We start from the raw sequence: 12,426 nt of genomic DNA, 5'->3' as shown, positions 1-12,426 counted from the left end.
TCCTTTTTATGATACAAATATGGTACTGATTCCCAAGCCAGAAAGACCAAAAACAGAGAAAGAAAAATACAGATGAATCTCCTTAATGGACATAGATGCAAAAATCTTAAAAAAAATACTAGTAAAAAGATTCCAGGAAGTTATCATGAGGACTATTCACTATAATCAGGTGGGATTTATACCAGGAATGCAAAGATGGTTTAATTTGAGGAAAACCATTCATATAATTGACCATATCTATACAGAAAGAATTGAATTGAAATGTTTTAATGGTAATAATTTTTCATGTAGTGTAAATGGGAAAATCTGGTGGATAAAAGTTCATCTCTATGTTTGAAAGTTTAAAAAAGTTATGTTAAATTGATGAATAGCCCAAAATTAATTAAAATTTAAACTCTTTGAAGTCTACAGAGTTAAATATAATATTTGAAGGATTTTTGGATGGTTTTAATCCAGGTAAATGGAATGAGACTTGACCCGGGTTTTTAACTTTGGAAAGTGGCTTTCTAAATGGAATATCCACTTAGTAAAATAACCAGCCTGATAATCAGAGATAAGATTAATATTATAAATCTAGGTTCAAATCCTTTCTGAAGACACAAGCAAGCCCTGTTATCAGCATACAAAAGGCAAAAACTTGTTTTGAGATCAGCAAGCAACTAAAAACTCAATAAAATTGATGAGAGACAAATATGAATTATTGACTGCTTAGTTAAATGCAATAATTCAATGATCCATAGTACTTGGAATTATTATCATTTTATAGAAGGAAGAGATTATTAAACACTAAGATTTTTCTCACTAAAATAAAAATATGCTGACAAATTCCTTCATATTTACTTAAGTACTAGCACTAAAAAAGAGAAAGATTTAATGAGTAAATTAATTTGGAATTTTTTTAGAATAAAAATGAATGCATTGATTGAATGTAAAAATCTCATATTGCACAGTTTTATACTCAATGTGATGGATATAAGCTGCATATATTAAGGATTTTGTTTCATTAGGAGGTCACCTCAGTTTTACTAATTTGTAATATGGAAATAGTGTTTGACATCAACTGGTTAAATCACTCTCCTGGCTTCTAGTATTAAACTGAAACTTTTTCTTTTTAAATTTTGGATTCTTTTGGGTTATTGATTAGCAAATTAAATGATATCTTAGTGGAATAGAGATTATTTGGAATTATTGCTAAAAATAAAGTGAAGAAGATATGAGGAGTGTTAGATACGAATATATATATAACGAATCAAGACATGTAGTTTTAGTAAGAGTCTCTAATCAAAGTCCAAAGGAGGGACTAAGAAGCTATGAGAACTGAGAAGAGAAAGCTTTAATTAAGTGCTTGAGTTTTCTATTTTTGTAATTGTTTTAATTAGAATTTAAGAACTGTCATACCTGAATTACAAAAAGAGAACCTTTTTAAGGAACAATGAATGCCAAACCTATAGCCACCTGAGAACCCAGATAAATTGTAATAATTTAGGGTAAAGTTTATTAACTAGATCCATTACAACGCTGATGAAACTCAATGAGGACTCAAAAAATTATCAAAAGGACAAAATAAAAAAATTTTTATTACAATATGGTAAAGTTAAAAGAAAACAAAAACATTCATCTCTGAACTTGTGTAGCTTTTTGAAACTATTTGAGTGGGCAAAACCATTATACCTGAGAAAAAGAGCTCATTTGGGTTATGGGATTTCCAAAAAATGAAATTAGATTATTGAGAATTTATGTTTCTCTATATTACAGGAATGATTTAGAATAACTGATCTTTATGCAAGAATAAGTTATAACAAGAAGAATAGAAAATCAAGTGAAATATATGGAATTAAATTTCATCTTTATGTGTGATTTGTGGAAAATTTTCAGCTATAAGCTATGATTGATAAAATTTGGCATTTGAAGTGAAAGCTCTGAGGACTGTAACTTATATTATTTTAAGTTCTGGATTCATGTATAGTTATCTGATGAATAACTGATCATTAAGTCAATAATTCACCATTTAACAGAAAAGTCACAAGTTACTCAGAAGGAATACGATTCTGAACTGTTACAGGTGGAGATCTTTATCTATGAAAGATCAAGGGAACAACTCCAAGAAAATCTGACAGTAGGATCTCTTTGTGACTCAGTATCCCCATTTTGTTTTGTTTTGTTTTTTACCTTTGAATGAGAATGTTTCCTACCTGATTATTCCTGTCTGGCTGTGGAGAGGAATTGTTACTATATAACTGATTGTTAACTGTGGTTCTTATCTGAAGTGAAACAGAGTCATACATGTTGTTAAATTATTATGCGTTTGAGGTTTATGCCTAAAAGAACCAGCTTTGATACTTTTTCCTTTCATAGCAAATTTGTATAATGAAAGGAAGTGGTCAATGGAAGATATTAGTACAATGCAAATTGTAAGATAGAGCTGTTTCAATGTAATGTGCTATTATTCTGTATACCAAACAACCAAGTACGTTGGCACTTGAACTTGCCATCTGCCTATTAATGCTTTCATAATCATATATCAGATTAAGTCTCTGAAATATCTGATTCTTTAAGAATATAGTTAAGGTTTGTGTAATATCTTCTCCATTTGAATGTGATTAACAAGGGAATATGCTCTACTACAGGCAACCCATTTAATCTATACCATCCTGTCTGCTCAACTGGAAATTAATAATTTAAATGAATATTTCCCCACCCAAGTTCGTATTTCAATTGGATTTATGTCAGTCTCTTGAAAGTAAATTCACTTATATAATATAATCATTGAACTTAGAAGCAGAGAAACTCCTTCTGCAAAAGTTTTATTACTTTTGTTTTATTTATAGGATTAGATCTTTGATAGTATTTGGTCCCCCTAAAGAAAATAGAGTTAATTGGAGTGGAGAGGATTTTTTATAGCAAGAAATTAGACTGTCTTGTATGTCAAATGTAAATGATTCTGTGGAGGCATGTAAAAAAATCTACCTTTCATGAATTTTGAGTTCATTGTGAGTTCCTGATAGTTCTTATGTTAAAGAGACTAAGAACACACAATTCTGGATTATTTTCACTACCTCAACTAGTTACTGAAGAAATAATATTTGAAAAGATGTACTAATTTTTATTGAGATTTTCTTTATAAAAAATTTATCAGGAACATCTAAGGAATTTCTACAAGCAATTTGGAGCCAAAGAAATAAATGTACAAAGAGGATGCCTATTGCTGAATATCTGAAAAAAAATCATTTTTCTGAGTAACACCACCTGAGAAATATGAGATGGAATTTTGGGGATAGAGTAATACATTTCTAGGAAGTGTCAAAATCACCAATATTACTTTTGCTTTCTGTTTTATTATATATGTATACTAGGTTGAAATACTCTGAAAGTTCTTACATTTTACAAGTCAAGAGGATAGACAGAGGATTAAAGATCATGATGGTGACACTTTGTGTCAAAACTTATCTCCCGTAGCCTGATATTTTACATTTAACTCTCCTACCTGTGGTAGAGGAAAAGGGGGTAATTATATGCCTCATGTTGTTTGGTCACTTTTCTTTCTGTGCTAAACTTTCTCTCTCTAAGTCAGATCCCTAAAGAGATGCCTAAAGAATTTACACAAAAGAAGTGTTACTACACAGCTTGACATGTTTGCTGCCCCCCCAACTAGTAAACAAGTTTAAATGAAAAATTTCCTCCAATTTGGAGATACACAACGATCCAGGGAAGAGCCATTCAAAGTATCATTATCATTTTCCACTAGTGTTATGACTCTTGAATACATTGCTTTCGCACAAGCTGTATTGATTTGTTCTTGCCTTCTTCTTGCAGAGTATTTCCACCTAGGCTAACCCTTTTTAATTGTTCTTGTTTTCCTAGTGTTTGATTAGTATAGTAGACTTAGAACCTTTGGAACTACTATAATTTCTGGACTTTGACTTTATTGCTTTTACCAGCAAATGCCCTTTATTAACATCTTTTGATTCTTGCCAATGCCCTTTAACAACCAGTGCTCTAGCAGAGGGCTCTGGAGAAGATACACCAATTTTGACATCAACTTTATCCTGGAAGATCCTTGCTCCAGTTTCACCATCTATAATTTGTGTGACTATTGTTTCTAGATTCATTGCATTATAGCATGTTGCTTTGATATACATATCATTTCTGCAAATGGCTCTCCAATTCCCTTTGTCATCTTTATGTCTCAAGTAGAGGACTGTCTCCTCTAAAATTTCTCCTCATAGAGAATTTAGAGTGTATCATTCATTCTTTGGACTGAGTCCAAAGGTAGGTCAAAAGAGGGATTAATAAAAGATCATCTATTTATTAATTTCAATATATTCACTATTTTATGCATCTGTATAACTGTAAATTCTCTTTGTGCAATCCTACTAAATGAACAGCATTTTAGTGATAATCATCTCAATTATTAATTGATTGAATTGTTATTTATAGGAATCAGTAATCAGTGAGTAAAATCCTCTAAAATACCTTGGCAAGATCCTTGGCAAGGGAGTTGTGTGCATGTGTCCAGATTCTTGGAATGTGTCCAGACATTATGATATCACAGGTGGTTTTGAAGTTTACAAGAATGACTTTGGCTTTTTTCCATATATGGAATGGACCATTACTTAATTGAATATACTTTCTCTCAAAAATAAAAAAGAGAGGCATTCTTTAATCATCCTTTCTGAGAAGAGATGATCAGAAAAAGTATAATTTTGAGGGGGTCAGAAGTCTATGCAATCTGACTCTTTATTTAACAGTTGACACATAAGCTCTGAGTCTTTGGCTGAACTAGGATGGGCCTGGACCCTGACATTTTGTAATTTAAAACTTTCTACAATAAATTTCAGTTTGGCTTAGATAAATACTTCCCAATATTTGTTTTTCATCTTAAACTATGAAAGATGACCAAATTAATAAGAAGTGCCACTAGAACTGGAAAGTTGGACTAGCACAAATGACCCCATCACAGAAGTGATAAATGATGAATGGGGCCAATGGAATATCAATTGTGTCCATGAGCATAACCCAGTAAGTAGACCAAGGTAGGAGTTCATGATATTCCCTTAGCTTTGCTATGTCCCAAATGAAGCATTAACTTTGATCATAAAATAATCCCTCCTGCAAAGTTCTGTAAGGCTATTGAAGGCACCACCATGTTTTTCCATTTATTTTTATACCCTTGCCTTCAGTCTTAGAACCAACTTCAATTCTAAGATAGCAGAGTAGTAAGAGCTAGACAATTATGGTTGGGTCATAGAGTTAGGAAGTATTTGAGGTCAGATTTGAATCTATGTACTCGTTATCAATTGTGTGTGACCTAATTGTCCCATTCATTTGTTTTTGAAACCTGTAGAAATATCTACTTTACCATCCTCATCTCTCCAATCATTACCAATCTATTCTAAAGTCTTTTCAAATTTACCCCTACAACATTCTTTGGCAACATCCCTTTTCTCTTATATGTTTTGTCTCTACTTCAAGCCCTCATAACCAGTCAGCAATAGTCTCCTTGCTATAAGGTTCTATCCCTCTAGTCCTTTTCCTAGCTGAGAAAATGATCCGCTTAAAGTTTATTTGTGTCTGCCACATTTCTTCTTAAATATCCTCAGTGGAACCCTAGCACTTGAGCAACTTTTTTTTCCTTCAACTCAGTTAATAGAGTCCTTTATAATTTGTTTCTAGGCTTTCATCTCCCTTAGATCTTTAAAATGACTCCTATTAATATATCCTACATTACAGTTTCAAAACAAAGGCAAAGTTGATTAGACAGAGAGATTCACATAACTTTGGCTATTTCTGTGAATATCCATACAAAATAAACCCACTCAATATCTTTGAATTTACAAATATGCATAGAAGACAGTAATGGAATTTTTTTGTATTCTCTTTGAAAAGCATAACATAACTACTTTTATCTAATGTGTAGGCTTGTCTGGAACCTTTGACTTTTTTTTTTTTTGGTGGATTCTTTTTTTCAATTTTATTCTCTCTCATAGTCAACTGATTATACATTATGGGATTATATATGTAAAGTGTCTGACAGTGTGACTGATTTGTAATGTATGAAATTATGTGCTTGATTAGATGGTTTCCTATGCATGTAGAATAAATTTAATGAATGTCATTTACTTGTGTGTATGCTGATTGTTGTATAAGTAGACATTCATGATACCTACTTTTATGATTCTATGCATGTGATTTTTGTGCCATTAATTTGCAAATCTGTATTAGTTTTATTTCTTATATATTAATTTAAGATATTGCTTTAGTTTTTATTGTATAATATTAAATGACAAACTGAGCTTGGTGAGTTTGGTGAGTGATTCAATAGTATTTAAAAACATTAAAGTTTATATTTAATAAATATTAAAAAATATAATGAGTGCCAAGAAATGCAGAGGTTTCTTAATCTTAAGAGTAGATCCAGGGTATAAAAACAATGATTTTATAAAATGTTGAAAGCAAGTGAAAAAGAATTGGGGACATATAGGATCACTAACAAGGTTAAACTAGGAGAAGATACTCAGTTTGTATTTTTTGAATCACAATTTCAGATAATCACTCAAAAATACTTGTGAAATTATCTGCTCATTTCCACAGACTTCCCTTCACAGGAAATCCTTCCCATCAAAGAATCTGTTGGTCACTTTGACCAATTTCAAAATTTCATGGGATCTGTCAGGGAAGAGATAGTATAATATGCTAAGCTATTGACTGAGATATTGGAGGAAAATAAGAAAATCTACAGGAACAGTTTGCTAAGACACATTGACTATATTCCTTTAGAGCCTCTATCTCAAAATCTGAGTTCAGTCAAAAAAAAATTTCTAAAAATGTGATAGAAATATGTAACTTTTGTCAAGTGGGAAAAAAACTCAAGAATTTTTCTCTAGGCACCTCCTTTGAGGAGGAGGAACCAACTATAATACTAGAAGACTTGATTAATAGTGAAGACTTGCTATCAAAAAACATAACAAATAAGAGGTATATTTAAATCAGGACAAGATGCCTTACCCCATAGTTAGTATCACATTTATATGTTGATTGTTAGAGATTCCATATGACAAAATTTCTAAAGGTTTGTCTAATGAGGAAATTTCTCACTGTGACAGAGACTGGCACTAGAGAAAAGTGCCAGGCTGAAGAGTATGTGAAATTGGTCACCTCAATGGGGGAGGGGCCTCAGGAGTGGAAATCCGGAGGAGAAGACTCTGGCTGGCAGAGCAGTCTTGAGAAGCTGAAGAGAGAAGTTGGGAAACAAACTTTCTCCTGAGGATTACCCATTTTTTCTGCTGGTGACTGGAAATCTTTCCCCCCAACACTTCCCAATTAAAGGGACTTCTGAAGAGAAACCTGAGCAGACTTTACCTCAGCTCCTGCTGCCCAGGAGTGAGTCAACCTGACTTTCTCTCAGGGAGCTCAGGCTGCCAAGGCCTGAGTTCCCCCCAAACTTGAGGAGGGAGGAAAAGGGTTTAGATAGAGACAGGGACCCCCTTTTTCCACTTTCCTTTTCCCATTCTTCCCTGCCTGTTATTCCTTTTGTATTACCTGATTGACTTAACATTAAGTTATCTATTCCCCAAGCTGAGTGTGAGTGAATGGATGAAGGGGAGACCTTTTGGTCTTGAGTAGTGGAGGGGGTACAAGAGAGATAAGAGAGAATTGTGGAAAGCAGCTTTAGCTAAGGAGGGTAGGCAGAAGGGGGAAAAATCTTCAAACCCCCTCTCTTCTCTCTGAGCCAACCCATTACATTTGCTGTCTTCCCTGAACCCTGCTGTATGGAAGGGGGATTCTCCTCCCTTTCCCTCTCTCTATACCAAAAGTCCAAGCTTCCCTCGGGGTACAAAAACTTCCTTCCTTTATCTTATTTAATACATCACTAAGAAATGAGGAATATAAATTATTAAGAAAGAATGTATGACTAAATAAGAAATAGATAACATTCCAAAAAACAAAATAGATTATTTTGATTACATTTTAAATTTTATACAAATAAAACAAATGCAACTGTTGGGTCTGTATACTAAAGAAATAAGAGATAAGAGAAAAGTATCTACCTGTATCAAAATATTATCAGCTCTTTTTGTAAGGGTGAAAAAAGAAGAAACTGAGGCATTGTCCATCCTTTGGGGAATGGATGAACAAGTTGTGGTACTGTGGAAAGGAAAACTTTGTCAAGTTCTGGGCTTTCTGCCCCTGAGTTGGAACAAAGAGCAGTGGGAGTGCAAGAGAGAAGATATTGACAAGACTGACAGTTGGTGGAGGAAGGGGCAACTGGGAGTGGCAGTTGGTCTGGTGACAAGTACTTCCTTCCTGGCCCTGGAAGTGGAAGGAGCTCTCCCCTGTCTCTGGAAAGAAGTGGCTCTATTCCTGAATATCTAAACTGTGTGCTCTCCCTAGATTCCTGTGATCCTGTCATTGACAAAAGGATTTAAGGGAAGCAGTTTGAACTGTAAGGCTGGTCTTTAGGGGCATCAGCCAAAAGAAACAGGCCCAACCAGCTCTGAAGGTCAGAACTTTATTCCTCTTGATGTCTACTGCTAAGACTTTTAAAATTAAGAAAACTAGCACAGGTTAGCATAGACAGGAATAGGAGAAACCCTCCACCAGCCTGTGAGGCCTGACCTCAGTTCAAAAACTGAGAGAGACTAAAAAAAAAAAAAAACCTCATATAGGGAATTCCTCTTCCCTGATACCTCCCCAATCCAACTTGTTATTAAATTTTATCTTTATTTGAAAATTACAATCAGATAAGAGGACTAACATTTCAGGGGACATAGAGGGACCTGAACCTCAGGATAGCCATTCAACTAAAAATGGTCCTTATTCGACCCCTACTGGGCTACTTTGGTCTGAGGGGAGGCTTGTCCCTCCAGAGGGTCTGTGCTTACCTCCTCTGGGGCAACTTCAACATCAATCTATAGAGAAGACATCCCCTCAGGCTATCATAATGGGCCCATTCCTCAGGAACCCCATTTTCAAAAATAGTCTCTCTGCTCACCGTCAGCCATATTCCCTCTCTCCCTTCAACCCCTCCATTCCCAGCTACAAAATCTTCCATATCCCCTGTTCTTCAAATCCCTTTCATTTCCCTAAAATATTACAGGTACCCAATTTTAATGTAATATTTCTGTGCCATAAGAAACCATGATCAGAATGAGTTCAGAAAGTCCTGGAAACACTTATATGAAATGATGCCAAATTAAGTTAGCAAAACCACAAAGGACTCATGTAGAAAAAGATATCCACAGCCAAAGGAGAAACTTTTGGAGTCTAACCAAAGATCAAAATAGACCATCTTCCACTATATTTCCTTCATGAGATTTCCATTGTATGTGTGATATTTCACTTTTTCTATGGCATGAAAAATATAGAAATATGTATCACATGGAAGTACAGACATCACCTATATCAGATTATTCACTGTCTTGGAGAAGTGAGAAGGGTAAGGGATTGAATTCTAAAGTATCAAAAATCATCAATAATTGCTTCTATATGTATTTGAAAAATAAAAATAAATAAATGGGAAGTATTTTGCATTAATTCACCATTGTAGTTTACTGGGGCCCCAGATGTGATCAGTTTAGCACCTAAAGAATGATAAATTAGAGTTGATAACCACTAAATAACTGTGAAACAAAACAAAGTTAATTGAGCCATATAATCAAATGAAATTTCCACATAGTTTTTTTTTTTAATTTTATAAAGCAGAAGGCAACCAGCTGGTTCAAGGGTTACAGAGCAAAATCTGGAAACAGGTCAAACTTGGCATTGGACACTTTCTAGCTGTGTGACTTTGGGCAAGTCACTTAACTCCCATTGCATAGCCTTTATCACTCTTATGCCTAATATGGAAGGTAAGGTTTTAAAAAATTTATGAAGGAGTTTTCTCGTAACTCTGAGGAAGGAAGTTGCAGGTATTATCCTCAGTATTACAAATGATGAAACTGAGGATTAGAGACTTGAAACAGTTTTCTCAATGTCACATATCTTTGTGTCATAGCCATTATTTTAATGTATAATCTTATTAATTCAAGTGGAGTCCTCTTCCCAGCACATTTTTAAAAATCCATAAGCTATCTGTATTATCACCTTCTTAATCAGTTTAGGTAATCATATGCAATGTTTTTATAATAATTCTTCATTAATTTCTCTAATAACTTCCAGGAATAGGGAGGTGATAGTCCCAATGTACTCTGCCCACTTTGAATCATATTTAATATTCAAATTGGGGCACAAAAATTTAGGAAAGATAGTGATAAACTACCTTTAATTTCTGTCCTCTCTCATGAGAACCACCACTAGCTTTCTCTTGCCTCTAAGTTAAAAATACAAACTCCTCTGCTTGGCATTCAAAGCCCTTTAAAATTTTGAATTAATCTACATTAACTTTGTTGAATGAATGAATTTCATTGTTGCTGTTGTTTGGATATTTTAACAATGTGTGAAGATTAAATTTAACTCTCCCCTGATTGTGAAAATGAAATTCATTAACACTCCCCTGATCATAAAAATTAAATTAACTCCCCTGCCCATTTTTAGATTTAATTGTCAAAGGTGTAAACACTCCATTCACACTTGAGTGGGGGAGGTCTGTGACCCAGGTGTGCAATAGTGAGTGATGTATCAAAATTAAACTGACTATCCCTGGGCAGTCCTAAAGCAAAGCTTCAGCTGTGATTGGTAGATGTAAAATTAGGGGAAGGCACAGGAAGTGACGCAAAAGAAAGTGTAGTTAAAAGGGAGTTACAACTTCCTGAATGGAGTTTTACTTGGAGTTCTACTTGGAGTTGAACTTCCTGTGAGAGGCAGTTCTTCATTCTTTGGAGTTGAGACTGGAGAAGAATCTGTTGACTGGACCTGAGACCCTGTTCCTGGTGAGGGTATTCTTAAATCTCTTCCTTTTGGACTGTCAGCATGGAATCTAGGAATCCCAAACTTGTTACCTAGTGAGATCTGATGAACCCCAATTTTCAGGACTAGCTTGTAGATTGGAGACCCTAAAGCTTGTCCTTGATCCCTGTTCCCATGGGAATCTACCCTGAAGGGAATCCCAAGTTAGTAGTTTCAGACTGAGTGGGAGACCCTCAGGGGAATGACAATCCTAGTTGGGTGAGATAAGCATATGCTAAGGACCCTCTTTGTTTTAGGTAGTCTCCCCTATTGTATTAGAACCTTTCCCAAGAAGATCCACACCTAGGCAGGGACCATCCTTTTAGCATCCATTGGAAGCAGTCCCTTCTCTTATGCCCTAGCCTCTAGCTATGATTCCTTTCCCAAGCTTAATTGTATCCAGTCAGTGTAGTTTGAACACCCCCATTTTCTTTGTAGCTATAGTGATGTCAATCATCCTTCCCAGCCCCTGGATTTCCCAAATGATATAGAGGTTCACCAAATGCTTTTGTTCGTCAGAGTCCATCCTGAGTTGGTGGCACTCCCAGGGGCCAGTGACCAGGGCAGCCAGACTCTGTGCAGTCTCAGGGAGCAGCTCTGTTGTCAGAACCTAGTAGCACTGAACCCCTTTTTCCCCTTGATTAAAGAGTGATTTTTGATTACTTAATAGTTCTGTGTTTTTTTCTATTTGACAGAACTGACATGTGGTGAGTGAAAAAGCTGACTCCTTTCCTGGATTTTATGAAGAAACTAGCCTCGGGAGACACCTACCTCTTGAGAGAGACTTCCCCAGGTCTGAGGCTACAAGGGCTGAGGCCTCTCTAGTTAAGGACTAAACTCCCCTGCCTGAATTGATTCAGGGTTCAGAGTAAATTACTTAGTGCTTACGCTAGATATATTACCCTAACCTCTCTCTGATTTTCTTACTTCACTCTTTCTATATTTTGTAAATAAATTGTAAATAAATCTCTTTGGAATTAATATAAATTCCTGGTGACCCTATATTAAAATAACCAAGTCCAACCTTTTATAAAATTAACCCCTTTTTACCCATTACAAATGCTAGTCAATGAGTTTAGAGTCAGGAGATTTCTCAAAATATTGATAAAAAATAAAGGACTTTTATTTAGAAGAATAAAGGACTTTTGTTATAAGGTGTTGTTACACAGGAAGATTGATTATGTCAGTTTCTTCATCTATAAAAAGTAATATTAACTATTCCCATATATTTTACAGACTGTAAGGATAAATTTAGGGTATAGACATTCCTGTTTTTGTTAGACTAAGTAGGGTGGAGTAATCTAAAGTTCACAAGACTCATGAGAGAAGTGTTGTAATTTGTTTGAAAATCGGCTTCCATATTCAGTGTGGATAGGGGAAAAACAATTTTAAATTGTGACATCTGAGTTTCTATCCCCATGTTTAATTACAAGTGTGAACTCAGAACTTTGTTTCTCTAAGCCTCATTTGTATAAAGTTAAGAATTCAGTTAGATGTTATAAAAATACTTTTCTACCTAGACTAGATTTATATTAATCCTTT

This window comes from Monodelphis domestica, chromosome 8 (assembly GCF_027887165.1).
Source record: "Monodelphis domestica isolate mMonDom1 chromosome 8, mMonDom1.pri, whole genome shotgun sequence".
Lineage (NCBI taxonomy): Eukaryota > Metazoa > Chordata > Mammalia > Didelphimorphia > Didelphidae > Monodelphis > Monodelphis domestica.
The sequence above is the reverse complement of the archived record's forward strand: the minus strand, read 5'-3'. Positions refer to the sequence as shown.